General features: G+C 31.1%; 1 protein-coding gene across 1 annotated transcript in view; it reads right to left on the bottom strand.

Moving 5' to 3' along the window:
- LOC111617777 (5-hydroxytryptamine receptor 2A-like) overlaps positions 1–14,226 on the bottom strand; it is an 89,323-nt gene that overhangs the window by 56,846 nt on the left and 18,251 nt on the right. The window contains exon 2 of the mRNA XM_023359065.1: positions 4,984–5,078. The gene's annotated coding sequence lies outside the window, so the exon portion shown is untranslated. The remainder of the gene's footprint in view (positions 1–4,983; positions 5,079–14,226) is intronic.

The following is a 14,226-nucleotide window of genomic DNA, read 5'->3' as shown; positions in this document are numbered from 1 at the left end:
GTCTCCAAAGTTCAACGAATTTTTCGCAGAAAAATAACTTATCAGAAATCGCGGCCGCAGTTTGGTGCGCTGCTCCGCGACGAAAACAAGCTTAAGCAATGGCGACGTCGAACGGTGCATACTCGGTAAGTAATCCTACAATTTTTTGTTTATAGCATAGTTTATACGGATTATTCACCAAAAATATACGTATTTTGGAAATATTGAGTCGAATTAGTCTAGGAATAGATTAATTTTATGGAAGAAAACCTTTCAAACAGCCGCAGTCCGTAAACTTCACACGTGTCGGGCTGTGATTGGCAAGGTCTCCTAAAACATCAATTTCATAAAAAACGGAACGTATCTACGTCTTATAGGGGGGTCGACTGTATTTATACAAAACACTCGATATAGCGATGCAGGCATTCTTCCCAAAGTGGATTACCAGTGAATCACTCGATAAAACCACTAAATATTGGTAGGTTGGACGCGAGTTACCAACGCCTTACCTACGAGCTAGCACGTAAAGTTTTTCCGAGGTTTCTTCAGATGTCTAATACCTAAATAGAAGCTTGTTTCCCATAGAAAGTCCTCCCGGGAAGCAGATCGCCTATGTGCTGTGTTTCATCATTCCACGAATCCACTCCAATCCATAATTCAATAGAATAGCGAGACAAGTTTAAATTAATAAATTTAAGATAAAAATTTTTAAAAATATCAGATTTTTCCACTTAGAGAAGACAATTCATTGATAACTATGCAATAAATGTAAGGAATTTTCATTTCTTTAATAAAATGATTATTTCTTGGATTAAGAATTCTATTTAATAAATAGACTGACTATACTTTTATTAAATTAACACATTTATTCAATTTTTTAAAGAATAGTAATCCATTAATTCGATATAATTACAATTGACAGCCAAAATTCAGACAAAAATTTCGTTAATTTTTAATTGATTTTTATTATTTGCTGTAAATCGAATTAGCCTTAGTTTTTCTAACGCTATTTTATCATTCGAGCGTCGAAATTAATTAAAATTTAAGTTAAGATAATGAAATGTTTGTTATCGTTATGGCCAAAAAACTGGAAGAATTAATATCTCATATTAAAAATACAATCGAACCTTCAATAATTCACCAGTGATCGAGTTGATAAAATACTAAAGCCTGGTCGTTGGTCACGGGTTCGTACCTGAACACGTGAGGAAAACTCGGAAGCATACGTGTCTAACACCTAGAGCGCAGTTTACTGTAGAAAGTCCTCCCAGGTGGTCCCTTGGCAAATCGTCCACGTGTTGGCAAATCGCCCTACCCAGTCAAGCCAGACCGAATCTCCAATAACGATCATCTCTACAGCCGCCCATTTTTCAGGAAACTTTTCTTTTTGAAAATACTGTACATAAAAAATTGTCTGAACAACGGCCAGTCTTAACGTTCCCGTTAATGCCCGTTGTTTAGAGGTTTGACTGTATTTCCAGTATTTATTGGGCTGCAATTTGAAAAAATTGTAGATCTATAAATTTCCACTGTCGTCCGTCTGTCTGTATGTTTGTCTTTCCTTAATCTCGAGAATGGAGTTAGATAGACGAAAGACGAGACCAGATATTGAAAGACATCCGATGCAAACCAGAAGTCATGGTTATTTCAAATCAAAAATTTCCCCTGAAAGGTGTTAGATAGATGATTGGCACGGCTCTATTGTTAAAGGAAATGTATGGTGTACCGGGGCAAGCCACTAGTAATTTGAAGTGGAAATGAACTAAAAATATGATTAATAATTTCGGCCTGGCATTCTGACGATATCACAATAAATAATTACTCGTTTATTATAACTAATTTTTCTTCTTCGTTCTGTGGACACTAACAAGTAAGAGAACGTTTTTACAGACTCATGGGTTCTGTCCGTCCTACAATGTGTTGGTCGAGTGATGATGAACAGATCAACACAGGTTATCTCTCCCGGAGGGTAATCTGAAAACTTCCTGGGGTTTTTCAATCGTTCTGATTCGATGCTGGATACCCAGAAGATAGGCGCTGATATATATTTCGTTTTATTTATTTCTTTGGGAATAGCATTAAAAATAGCAATATTTATGTAAATATGCCGAAAAACAATGAATACGAAAAAGAATATAGAAATTTTCTCGTATAATTTAAGAAAAATCTATAAATTTTCTTTTAAAATTAGAAATTTAGCCTGAAGATATACTTGTAAAATAATATAAAAATTTGTTCTCTATTGTAAAGATTGAAGTGGAATTCCTTCGAAACATATCAACTAGTTTATGTTTTTCTTTTATCAAGCAGTTTTCAGCTTAACGGAAACATTTTACGTGTTAAATCAAGTGTTCACGTATCTCTACGATAATAAAAATAAAAAGGAAGAAAAAATAAATTTCTTTTTAAGTGTAAGACATTTGTACAATTATCAAAATAATATTAGACAATAAAAAATAGTCTTGTACAATAATAATAATCCGATTTAAGATGAAAGACTGTCAAATCTTATCAACAAAGGGAAATTTATAAGAAAACATTAAAAGAATGAATTGAATTTGATAAACAAATAGCATTTCCTGTTGTATATTTTGTAAATGCTATTCAATACAAATAAAGAGGTACAACTGGTTTTGACATTTCTGGACAAAACTAATAGGAGTGTCAAATCTGTCAAACAAAATCTATTTGATGTCCTTCAACAGTCACTTCAGATCGTTTCTGCGTTTATGATTTTAAAATTTCTTATTTTTTTATTTGCTAATTTATCTTTATGTAACTTACAGGGGCAGATTTAGGGGCTGCGTAGGATGCAGCTAAACCCATGTTATAGAAGTTTTTCCCGAGTAAGGCACTATCCATTAATTATGTGTACAATTTTTGAGCCACTTTTGACCTCTCTCTCTTCCTCCCTGTCTTCTTTTGTCGAACTTCCTGTTCTTTAATTCGTGAACTCCTAACATTGAAGACATTCTGAAAATATTTTCTAACTGATAGTTTATTTATGTAACTAGTAAATAGACTTATAAAAACAAATTCTGTGTCAATAATACAAATAAAAAAGTCTACGTAGACAATGCCTCGACTCCTCTTTCCCCATCATGTACAATTATGTATTTTTTATATTCTCTCCCTCCCTTAAACTGTACACGTAATTAATGAATAGCCCTAAATCAGAATACTTCAGGTAATAAAAACTTTTATAAGGCGTATTGTTTCTTTTCCGCACTCTCCTCTAAAGATTTCTGCACCTGCTATTGGTGCCTCACTATTAAAATATCACACATTAATGCACATTATTCTTTGAAGTGTATTAATAGAAGTGATGTTACATACAGTTTATTTATAGAATGTTGCTGCGGTTCGGAAAATCCCATTCGAATATTTTATTAATGATATTAAAGATAAATATAAACTAAAAATTGAGTATCTAAATTGTTTTAGAGTATATTATTGATAAAATCAAATTTTTTAAACCTGAAGGTATCTTGAAGTCTTCACCACAGCCTCATTTAAACATTCAGTGGCCAAGTGAGCGAAACTACTGAACGAATCGTGGGTTCGAGTCTCGTCAATAAGCTGGCCGCATGCAGTTTTTTCGACTTTTTTCACTTATATAACACGTAAATCGGAAACTGACGAGAGGCGAACCCACGACTAACTTCCAAAAATTAATTTTGTTTTACTATTTAAATAATATATTGTTTTAAAAGTTACAATAAGTTTCCATTAATATATTCCGAATTCTGATCTCGTCTTAATTCTNGTCACCGCTGAACTTTTCAAAACTGTTTTGCATAATATTGCGAAGGTGTAGCCTCAAATAAAAGGTCTTCTATGCAAAGGAAGACTCTTGTTCCTGGTGAATGGACACGACAAAAAATTGAATTCATTTTAGTCTCTTCTACGCATTTTTTAAATGTGTAAAAATCGTTAGCCATTTTTAAAAAATAGGCTACGTATTTCGCATTAATAATTTATAAGATGTAAACAGATTCATGTCTGATATAATTTTTAATTTGGTAAATTGTTTACTCGAAATTTAATATGATGGCCGACTCTAAGTCAATAAACAAGTGGATTCTAAACAAACAAAAGAAAATCTTTAATTGAAATTTGTGGTAATCGTCTTCAAACCAAACTGTAAATGAAATACAGTACAAAAGAGAAGGAAGATTTACGTTGATGCATTTTTTTCCTATAACAAAAGTTTAAGGAAACAAACCCGAAAGATTGGATTGGTGCAATAACGCAACGCAACACGTGAGCGATTTGTCAAGGGAATGCTTCATGGAAGGACTTTTTATGCGAAAATGGACCGTATTTAGGTATTAGACACGTGAAGGAAGGGCGGTAAATTTTACGTAGCCAGTCCGTTAGTCGGGCGCGTACCCACGATCTGTTCGGTTTGGTTTGGTTTAATGGAATAAGGAAGCGCAACACGTGGGCGATCTACTAAGGAGAAGCCTCGTAGGAAACTTTTTATGCAAAACTTGACCCTATTTACATATTAGACATGCAAAGAAAGCGCAGTAAACTCCATGTGGCTGATTCGTTGGTTACGCGCGAATGTGCGATCTGGAGCGAATTCAATAAACGAGTATCAAAATAAGCAAACCAATGCATAATCCGTTTCATATGAAACAAACTAAAAGATTTGTTGCTTAGTTAGCCTGGCTGCTTGTTTCTTGAAATCACTCCTTTTTATTTGTTTTTATTCATTTAGCCATAGTAAGCACGATGTAATTTAAAGGGTGTTTATTTTATTTTCATTTTTAATATTTTTCTTTATATTAATAAATTAGAGACCCAAATATTTATTATATAAGTCATATAAAATTAAATACTATATACTTAATTCACCAATTTACGACAATTGATTAAGTAGATATATGATGATAAGTATATAAGACATATTAAGTATAAATATATTTAAAATTTGTAAATTTTATCAATTTAATTTCGAAAATATACAAATAAATAAAATAATTTTAATTTATTTACACATAGTCAAACCTGCGAGCAAAAGCCACTGACAGGAAGATAAAAATGGCCGTAGTTTGGCGATTATTTTTTATTCATTTCAAGAAGAAACGTTTCTGAAAAAAAAATGGTCGCCGTTTAGAGGTGGTCGTCATTGAAGGTTCGATTGTGTTTATAAAGTTATATTTATATAAATTTATTCTGTAATTTATTTATTTAATTTATATATAAAATCGAAGCTGAAGATTTGTAGTATTTGCAATTTAAAATGATAAACTGATCAGATAGTTATTTTTAATTCATATACGACTAAGAAGTAGAATTATTTATTTTATTTTTCTAAATTTCTAAACTTGTTAGGATTATAAATAATTGCGAAGTTGACACAAACAAATTAAAGTTAATTTACTAATTACTACTAATTTATGTAAAATGTAAGGAAGATATAATTACAAAGGAATAGAAACGTGTTCATTGTATGAACAATGTTTAAATTAGGGTTTTGAAGATATACACTGATTGGCTGTTAAGCTTTAGAATTATCTAATTTATTTTCATCATTATAAGATTATAAGATGTATAAAGTATTATTTTCTTGTTATAATTAATGTATTTTATTTATAATAAATTTAAAAATGTTCATAATTATGTGTGATCCGATTTTGAAAATTAAATTCTCAATAAATAAGTTATATTAAGATTATTTTCGTATAAAATTATTGTTATTGTACTTTGTCTTAGTATATTAAAGAGGTACTGTACATTTAGTATATTATGGAACAGTCAAGTTACTTTGATGGTGGGAACCATAGTTAGTGTGAAAAGTTTAACAGGTTGTGTCTAGATTTTCCAGCAATCGCACTCAACGATCTGGATTCAGCCTGTTAAATACTTCACTCTCTCTCTGTTAACCGGAGTTCGTTCCACTTTACTCATGCTTTATCTGATAGAGAGTAAACAAGGATCAACAAAACTTCTAGCTTCTAAGACTTATGGAATGCCCTGTATAATGAGTTTATAATAAAGTTATTTTAATTTTTATATAATAATTGGTCGATTGGTATCTGTTGGAATATGACAACGCAACATATATGCGATGCCTCACTGATGGATTTTATATACGGAAACTGACCCCTATCAAGATGTACACACACGAAGAAAACCGGAAAACTTCATGTGGCCAGTTCGTTGAGGCACGAACCCGCGACTAAGTGTTCAGTGGTTTTATCCACTCGACTACCAGGTTTTTATACATGAAAAATTGAAAGTAATTTTAAAGTTTTAATTATTATTAAGCTTTTTTACGTCTGAATTTGTATCTAAATTACCGATATATATTTATATGACATGTATAAGTTAGCACTGTTTTCTTTTGTATTTGGCAAGTTTAGTGCATTAGAAAGTTGCTATTTCAATTAACAGAAATAATTGCTTGTTTTAGGTTACAATAATTTTAAAATAAGTTAAAGCAAAGTTTAAAATAAGTTTAAGGGAAAAGGCAGACAAAAGATCGAATTGGTACGAATTTTGCTAATTATAAAGTGAAATAGTTCGTTCAAAAGTAAATTATATTATAGTCGAAACGACTTAATTTAATTAGTTCCATAGAAAGTGACTGACTTGAAATGCTGAGACACTGTAAACTGGCCAGCATTCTTCTTAATCAAATTTTACAGGAATCAAATAAAATTGAATTGATGCTATTTAGCTGTCTATTGGCTAAAGTAATATCGGCAAGAAATATTTATTAAATTAATCAAGTTTTCTTACAGAAATTTCATAAAATGAATTAAACAGATCAAGCAAGTGATGTATAAATTTTCTAAATATATAAATTATAATTGGCACAATTACGAATGGAGTCGGAACAAATTATAGTCCGCTGTAGGAGCAATAATGAAATATAATAACAAGCCTTCATTGCCTACATTTTGATTACTGCTAGAACTAATGTTACATTGTTTAATTGTTTTAATAGTATGCCAGAAAAGTTAATTATTCAAGTATCCTAGAGAAGCAGTAGGTGATAACATTCTAAATACATAAAAGTTATAATGATACGGCGAAGAAATGAAGACATTTTAGTCTCTTCTACGCATTTTTTAAATGTGTAAAAATCGTTAGCCATTTTTAAAAAATAGGCTACGTATTTTTAAGTATTGGCTTGTCACCGCTGAACTTTTCAAAACTGTTTTGCATAATATTGCGAAGGTGTAGCCTCAAATAAAAGGTCTTCTATGCAAAGGAAGACTCTTGTTCCTGGTGAATGGACATGACAAAAAATTGAATTCATTTTAGTCTCTTCTACGTATTTTTAAATACATATAAATTATAATTATATGTATGAAGAAATTTATCACTTACTGATTTACTCACTGATTAAATTAAATGATTATTTTATATTCTTGGAAAATTTATCTAAATTTCACTATTAATTAATAACGCAAACGTTATTAATTAATAGAGAAAATAATTAATTTGGAATAAATATTGTTATACAACCTAATACAGGTATTTCGTGTTATAGGAATCGTGTTATAGGTAAACCGTGTTATAGGAATGCTGTGTTGTACGGCATTCCTATAACACGGTTTAGCTTAAACATGATTCGAGAATTGGAGACTTCCCCGTAGAAAACTTCACAATTTTTAAAGTGTAAACACCGTCATTCGATATTTTTCATTCAAGCAAGAATACCTGTTGTATCATATTTGAAAATTTCAATATTTTAAAATCTGTTGGTATTGTTGTTTCGTGCCTTTCGCCAGGTTTTCTTTAACGAAAACCGATTGTATAATATTTCTTCTTCCTTGCCCTAATTTCCTATTGTAGCTTTCCTATAAACCAGGTATTACTGTCATTGGAGACAGGGCTCTAAATGAACCTGAAAGACTGTCGCCGTGTTTTGTTTTTATCGATTAAATTAAAAGTTACTACATGAAAAGATCTCTTAGGCAAATGCATGCAAATAAAAATACCAGATTGAAAAATGTAGAGAAAAATCAAGATGTTGCTGATACTTCAGATTAAGGTCAACAGAAAAGCTCAGTTGACGATATTTTGCCAAAAACAAAATGTCCCCCTTTAACGGTGTTTATCAGTGAAGAAAACATTCATATAATCACAATCAAAAGTATTGCACGTTAATATGAATGTTTTCTTCACTGATAAACATTTGGAACCTAACCCAACGTTTTGTACTGTCCTTTCTTTCCTATAGCACGGATTCATCATAACACGCTACTTTTTCGAAACCTAACTACCATGTTATATAGGATATTTGTACTCATAGGTTCGTTGTTCAAAGGTTAGATGACAGTCAAACCTTTGAACAACGGCCTCTGACGAGAATATAAAAAATGACCGCAGTTCGGTTATTTTTCATTTATTTTAAAAATAAACATTCCCGAAAAAATGACCGCAGTATTTTAGGTTGCCGTTGTACTTTCTTCGTTTTAAATATTAAACACGATAGAATTTAATAGAAAAATCTCGTCTCAATAACCGTATCTAATCAACAGGAGAAATGCTTTTACAGATTCTAAATGTCTCACAGCAGACTTCAATAGTGCTTAAATTATTTAGAATTACATTAGAAACGGGTGAGTGATTGCTAATATTTATTAATTTCATTAATAACTTGAATTCTAATCTGTCAACAATTTAGCTAATATTACTTCTTTTATTGCCTTTAATTATTTCGTTTTTTTTAAACGTACCTTATGTTGAACCGTGAAATTTACTTGTTGCCGTTTGATAAGTCGTGATTCAGTTGTAACTCTGACAATTATGAATATCACGAAACGTTTTTTTAAACTACTTATTATAGAAAATATTTATGCAGTAAAACCTGTACAAAACGGAACCCGAAAAAACAGAAACCTGCCTAAACGGAAATAATTCTTCGGGACGGAGCGATTTTGTATGTTAAAAAAGCCTGTTCCAAATGGAAATTTACAAAATGGAAAAATATTCGGTACTGTGCGATTCCAGTTTACACAGGATTTACTGTATTCTTACGCAACTTTAAGCAACACAATACTTTTTAACATTTGGGCACGTACTAAGAATGCTTACGAAAAACTTGCTGAGAAGGGACCTGTTTTCCAGTCACAATGGACCTACACTATATGGAAAGCCAAGAAACAGATGCATGGATCTCATCCGGGAACATGGTTGGATCCATCTTGGGATTCCAGCATGAAAACTGAATTTAGTTGCTGAAAATGGGACAGGACCGCTTACAGAGGAGGGCAAAAGAATTAAATTATCCTGAATCCCGAGGAATTAGGGACTCCTATACAATGTTTTTTCGTTTACTTTCTTATTGCTATAGTGTCCCCGATATGTATTTTGTCCCAGGGCCTCATTATGGTCTAGACGGCCCTGCCACTAGAAAACACTACTGGGACCACTGTCCTCCGGACTCTCTCAGGATAGGATTACGTAATGATCAATGTTTAGTTTCTTTTTATTTTATATAAAATTATTTGTATCTCCTGTGAGAATGTTGAACGTGATTTTAATTTGACATAACTTACAAGTCATTCTATCAAAATTAAATAAATTTAATGTAATTTCTATAAATACAATTATATTTAAATACAATGGCGCCTCGTACTTCGAACGCTTCAGAGTTCGAAGGCAAAGTTCGACAAAATTGCGCGCAGTGAGAAAATATGCTCCAAGCATAAACCAAATCTGTTACGTATCAAAGTCATCTCTCGCGTTATGCTTGTTTATAAAAGATAACAGTGTTTACTTTTGCTTTATTTTTAGTGTACTTGGTTATATATACTGTATTGTGTGTTATTTGTCAATTTTTTCAATTTCTTCTGCAATTTCTTCTGCAATTCTTTTTTCTCGACAGCTCTTACGTTTGTGCACCCCTTACGTTGTGTATACTTTAGTTCAAAATTTTCCGAACGGAACTTTTTAAGCCACATTTTACATGTTGGAAGTTTAAGAGCATCTTCCCCATACACATTACAATAGATGTATATTTACTGTTAGTGTGGCGTTACACCATTTTTTAAACTCAGAGCATAATATGCCCGATATGCTTTCTATCTGAAAACATTATAACTTGATTTTATTCAAACAAAATTTAAAGTAAAAAGTTTAAAGTATGCTTTTTTTACAACTGTTATAATTAAATCACACATCTATATTAAGACGCCGAAGTCCACGATGTGAGACCAATAAATGTAGTTTTCATTTTATTATATAGTATTTACGTATTATTTATAATTTTCGTGTTTAATTTATTATTAGGGTATTTAATTATTGTGTTATTTTGTCTTAAATTATGTGTATTTGCTGTTTTAAGTTTATCTAAATGGGTATTGTTTAGGATCTGTAAATGGATTGATTCATTTTTTTCGTTATTTATAATGGAAAAAAATTGATTCGGAGTTCGAACGACCTCCAGGAGTGAATTAAATTCGAAGTACGAAGCAGCACTGTATTCTTAAATATTGATAATTAATAATANTCTCTTGCTTCTTTATTCTATTTGTGTAGATTATATTTGTATTTTAATAAAAGGATATCATACCTTTATAAAATAACCTTGTTAATCATTTTTATTGGGCTGCAATTTGAAAAAATTGTAGACTTATAAATTCCTACTGTCGTCCGTCTGCCCGTATTTCCTTAATCTCAAGAACAGAGTCAAATAGATGAAATCCGAGACCATATGTGGCAAGATTAGTGGCAGGAAGTCCAGATTAACTGTATGTGAATTTCGGGTTTGCACCGAAAGTCACGTTATTTCAATTCAAAGTTTCCCCTGAAAGGAGTTAGACAGATGACTCTGTTGCTAACAGGAAAAGTATTATGTACAGGGGCAAGACACTGCGGAGAGCATATATTTTAAATTAAATAAATTAAATTTTAGAAAATTTTTTGATGTAATATCTTTAGATTTTTCATTAATAAATTAAAGAGGTTTTCATCTTTTATACTGTATATGCCTCATTTTCTTGATTTACTTGATGGTTATTATATTAATACCTGTCTAAAGTAGAACCTGTCTAAAGCAGAACCTGAATCTGCATAAACGAAAAAATTCTTCGGAACAGAGCGATTTTCTATGTTAAAAAAACCTGTTCAAAATGGAAACTTGTCAAACCGTGTGATACCGGTTTACACAGGTTTTACTGTATAATATTTGGCCGGTCAAAAACAACAATTTCTGTTAGAGATGAACTATATAAAACGTGAAAGAATAAATAAACTTAACCATTAAAATGTGCTAAATATTCTGTATGCAATTTTTTCGATACTGCATCTATTTTAAAATGTGTTTTACAATAAGAAAAATAAGCTGAGAAACGTGACTAATATTAAACAAGAAAGAAAAAAAAAAGCTAAAAGCAAATTGTAAGATGAAAATTGCAAGTTTCAATTGAGAGACTTCGAGTAAACGAAGATACATTACAGTTGCCTGGAAACGATACTTGACCCCGAGGTGTAAAATTATCGCCGTTAGTGAAATGATATACCGGAATTTCCGCTTTTCTCCGCATACAAATTGCTTGTTTATCACGAAAATGATAAAAATATGATAAAATTCTTATAGAAATTTTATGAAGTAAAAACTAAAAAATTTTCATAAATTATATTTCGAATGGAAGTTTATAAATTGATAATATAGTAAAACCTGCGTAAACCCGAATTGCTGGGTATATAATACAGTAAAACCTGTCAAAAAATGAAACCCGAATAAAACGAAACAGAGTTATTTTCTATTTTTTTTTTTTAAACCATTAAACCTGGAAAAAATATCTTGCAATTTCGGTTTACACAAGTTTTACTGTATTTTCCCGATTTAGCAGGTTCTCGTTTTAAACTTAGCAAATCGCTAAGTTTCGTAGAATTTTTTCCCTTTAGGCAGATTTCCGTTTTATTTAGGTTCCGTTTTGGACAGATTTTACTGTACCACCTGAAAACCTGTCATGGAAATATTTTTTTTTATAGTAACAGTATACCAGATCTATAGATGTAGTGTCAACTGAGGAGATCGTATGACACCAGACAATAAATAACACATGATTGATGGCTGGCATACAGCGATTTGTGCTTCTTTTTTAGTTTTATCTCCGTTAAAGTAAATGGATGTGACTGCTTTTTAACTCTTAATGCTTCTATCTTTATATTTTAACGAAGTAATTTGGAAATAAATAATTAATTATCACTTAGAAATTAAAAACACGATTAGATGAAGATGTTAGGTTAGAAAGTTGTGAGCGAATTGGCGCACAAAATAATTAACGTAGCTCTTGAGTGCCATTTAATTTCTGATAACTTAGTTGTGGGATTGCAGGAATAATGGGGTATGGCAACGCAACACACGAGCGATATGCCGAGAGGGAAGAATTTATACGGAAAACACTCTATTTTGGTGTGTTAGACACGTGAAGAAAACCTAGAAAATTCCGCGTGGCCAGCTCGTTGGTCAGGCACGAACCCGCAACCAACTACCAGTTTCGGTGGTTTTATTCACACTTCGATGATTCTATATGATAACGATGCCATCGAGAGGGAGGAGAAGCTGGGATTTTTTTCCTCAGTCCAGAGAAAACTAAGGATCCGTAGTGGGACCCCCATAAAGTTAATGTTATTTTTACTAACAAAAAATAAAACCTTTAAAATTGCTTTTACTTTCCCGGCTGTTATAACATCGTATCACATTCGACTAACTAGGATTTTGTAATTTCAACGTTTTGAGATCACCTGAATCTGAAAAAGTTAAACAATTTATACCTGGAATATGTATGTATGCGTATATATGTGTGTGCCTGTTGGCATCTATTTCGTTTAATGTCTCAGGATGGGATAAAAATTAAGAAACAAAATTTGGCATAGTAATTTGTATATAACATGCATTCATTCTATTAAACTTTAGCGATAAGATCGAGGGATGGGAGATACAGAAGTTACGTGTCATATATCCAGTGCAGTCGGAATTAATGTATATTTAATGTATATTAGCATTTACGATATTTTAAAAACTCGTCCCTATCCTTAAAATTAAGCCTTTTTTGCATTTATATAATAATTAATAATATAAAAGTTATTTTTAAAGAACATTTCATAACAGATGACGCTACAATTTTGCAATTACACAATTTTAACTTCGTGCTAATGTATCTTAGTGTTTCTAGAACATAAAACTAGAACTTTGCCGGAAAAGTTACACAAGTCATTACTGGATTTTTTATTAGTAAATTAGTGAAAAAAACATTCTACGTATTTCATTTATTCAACAAAAGATAAATAAATAAACAAATAAAAATAAAACTAAAGGTGCCCGCTCGCTCTATCCCGGTCCCCACATAAGCTCTCGACAGCCTTATATAATGGACACACACATTACGCCATCATCTATGCAAGTCAATCGGATTTTGAATAATTTAACATAAAATTAGTGTCTTCAATTATTTATCTAATTTACAAAACGAATTCCTTTCTAAGAATTTAATTCTTTAGAAATTACAAAGATTATATTTTCAGTTTGTATTTTTTGTTTTTGTTTTTTTTGCTTTTTGTAGAAAGTTAAACAATTTTGAACGATATCTTTTACCTTTTTTTTTTGTTTTTTTTGCTTTTTGTAGAAAGTTAAACAATTTTGAACGATATCTTTTACCAACTTCTTCATAGCTTGATAGACTTAGTAAGGGAATATCCTTGTTCAGCCACATAATCCATTTACGTTAGTTGAGTCGTAATAGGGAAACTAATCTTACTTGTTCCAATGACGTCATCATTGAAGAAAATTTTTGACCTTCATCTAAGCTGAGCATGGAAGTTTATTAACTTTCATACAGTGATACAAAGTATCAGCAGGACATTTCTGGATCAATACAGCGGCAAGAATAATTGTTTATTCTTATTCACGCACATTTAAGAAATGAACATGTCGAGATGTGAAATATTAAAAAACAGCGTTATATAACTAATGTGTTTATAATAAAGGAAACTGTTGTGAAATTACAAAACAAACTTTATTATTTAAAAAATTAAATTCACATTTTTCTTACAATAGTAATTAATTAAGATATACTTATATACAGTAAATTTCAAATTATTTAATAAATCAATAGAAATGTGTTAACAATAGTTAAACTGTGATGATTATTGATTTAAATTTATAATTACTGTGCAGTGAACCGTGCCTTAAATCAAAATAAACTCGATAATTTTATTCAATATGAATATTACATAATAATAACGAAATTAAATATAGAATTATAAATGATA

The sequence above is a fragment of the Centruroides sculpturatus genome, unplaced genomic scaffold (genome assembly GCF_000671375.1).
Source record: "Centruroides sculpturatus isolate CEXI.00-Female unplaced genomic scaffold, Cexi_2.0 scaffold648, whole genome shotgun sequence".
Lineage (NCBI taxonomy): Eukaryota > Metazoa > Arthropoda > Arachnida > Scorpiones > Buthidae > Centruroides > Centruroides sculpturatus.
This window is presented reverse-complemented; position numbering and strand designations above follow the sequence as displayed.